This window comes from Theobroma cacao, chromosome 10, assembly GCF_000208745.1.
Source record: "Theobroma cacao cultivar B97-61/B2 chromosome 10, Criollo_cocoa_genome_V2, whole genome shotgun sequence".
NCBI lineage: Eukaryota > Viridiplantae > Streptophyta > Magnoliopsida > Malvales > Malvaceae > Theobroma > Theobroma cacao.
The window spans coordinates 14,542,344-14,544,806 of record NC_030859.1 but is presented as its reverse complement, the minus strand read 5'-3'; positions in this window follow the sequence as shown (position 1 = coordinate 14,544,806).

Sequence of the window (2,463 nt, the reverse complement as noted above, 5' to 3'; positions counted from 1 at the left end):
CTAGGGTTTGTTCTTCCTTTCTTTCCCTCTCTTCCTTGCTTGGCTGAATATTTGGAGAGATAATGGGCTGATTTATGCTGATTTTTAAGTTAAATAATAAATATCCTAAGCTTGACACATGGCATGTTTCCATTGGTCCAAATTTTAAATATTTGATTTTTAATTCTTAAATTCTCTACCACACATTTCTCATGTTTATCCATTTCCATGATGAATAAAATCCCTTGGTTTGGACAAGTGCCAGGGTGAAAATTACTGATTTAACCCCGAGGTGGCAAAATTATCATTTCGCCTTTATACTCCAAATTATACCGAAATTAAAATTTTTCACACCTCAAATCATACTTCAATTACTCAAATCATACTCCAATAAGTCAAATGGGGCCAAAAAAATCTTTTTAAAATTCTCATTTTGTCTCCAGTTGGCAAATGACCATTTTACCCCTAGATAGTAAAAATTTTGATTTGACTCCAAATTGATTCTTGAACTCCGAATTACCATTTTGAGTCATCCCTAGACTGGGAAACTCTTAATTTCATCTTAAAATTCCTATTTGAACTAGTTCGAAGCTTAATCGACTTAATGGTACAATTAAGGGTAATATCGTCTTTTAACGATTTCGTGAACTTCCTAAATATACAACTATTCTATTGAGCATGTAAATGACGTCGTAATTATTTTATAGAACAGGGTTTGACACTCGTGTTTAATCTCCTTATAATCTTTGATTTACCATGACCATGATCATCATAAAACATTGATCTAGACTCTGTATTTTGATATTATAATCGAGATGAATATCTAGGAACATATATCCAAATAATGGAGTTCATAGCATTAACATCATTTCTAGTGATTTGAAGAAGATTGGTGATTAATCTAAGCCTAGTGGATTAATGAATTAGCCACTCATCACATCTAGATACTCAAAATATTTGATCTAGAGTATTGAATCACTAATTGGATGAAATTGAAACTAAAGGACAAAATTGACATAAAGGGTAAAACGATAATTTCACCTTTTGTCATTGGATGATAGTGAGGGTTCACAATATAAGGTTTGCAATTGGACAACTAATAATTAATATCAAGTATTGAATTGTTTCTTGTAATTATAGTTAATCCAAGAGTGCAAGCAGGAATCTATGATATAGTGATTTCATGGTTAATAAGCTTGAATTATTTTTTAATGAGATTAAGAATAATTCTAAGTTTATTGAAACTTGGAATATCTATGTCCAACAGATTCCCCACTTAGCTTCATAGAATTCAACTTGTTTAAGTTAGAATTCATGTTTTATTTTATTAATTAAATTATGTACAAAAATGACAGCTTTAACATGTTTGTCTTAATTTAGACAAGAAAACATGTTTGGTCTTAATTTAGATAAGAAAATATGTTTATCTTAATTTAAGATAAGAAAAATATTTTTTGTCTTAATCTAGGCAAGAAAACATATTTGTCTCAATTTAAACAAGATAAAATATTGTTGTCTTAATTAAAGACAAGAGTTGTCTTAAATTAAGATAATGCTAAAAGGATTCTTGTAAAATAAAATTAGACATTCATGTTGATAAAAGGAGACTCTATGTTTGACTAACACTCTTTTATTTATTATTAATTCTTTTTAAATAAAGATGGATAATAATAAAATAAGAGTTATTATTTAATAAGGAGTTTTATTTTATCAAGAACTCTAAATAATAATTAAAGAATTAAATTATTTATTTTTTAATTTTAATTTTGATAATTATGGAGTATGTTTGATGCTTCCATAACTCTAAATGGATGATCAATATTGATTCAAAAGTGTTTGATTTTGATTAAACCTTTAAAGTAAGAGTTTTAATAAAAAGAGAATAAATTGGAAGAAACGAAAAGTACGTACTTTTTCTTGAAAAAGTTTTAGCTATCACTTATCTTCTCTTCCTCCAAAACTTTGTCGTATCTTTCTTGCTTTATCTTATTCTTGTTTGAATTTTTTTGAAAGAAAATAGCCATTAATTTTTAAGAAGAAAAAAGAGACAAAATCAGTTGCCATCTTATAATATTGCATTTCACACTTTGTCCACTCAAGGTTTAAGTTGAAAGCATTCTTGAAGAATAAATGGTAAACTTGTTTGATCGAGAAATCATTCATTGATGTGGTGGTGTCCGAAAATAATAATCTCAAAATAAAAAGTGTAAAGCCCGACCTTATAAAATACTATTCATGACATACATGTGATGATAGCATGATTGCATGCTAGGAGAGTCCCGAAAAATTTACAAAAGTCGGTATTGTACCTAGAGGTACAACAAAGTTTATTTAATCCTCGAACTAGATCAAATAGGAATTTTAAGGTGAGATTAAGAGTTTCACAGTTCATGGATGACTTAAAATGGTAATTTGGAGTTTGAGGATCAATTTGGAGTCAAATCGGAATTTTCACTAACTAGGGGCAAAATGGTCATTTGCCAC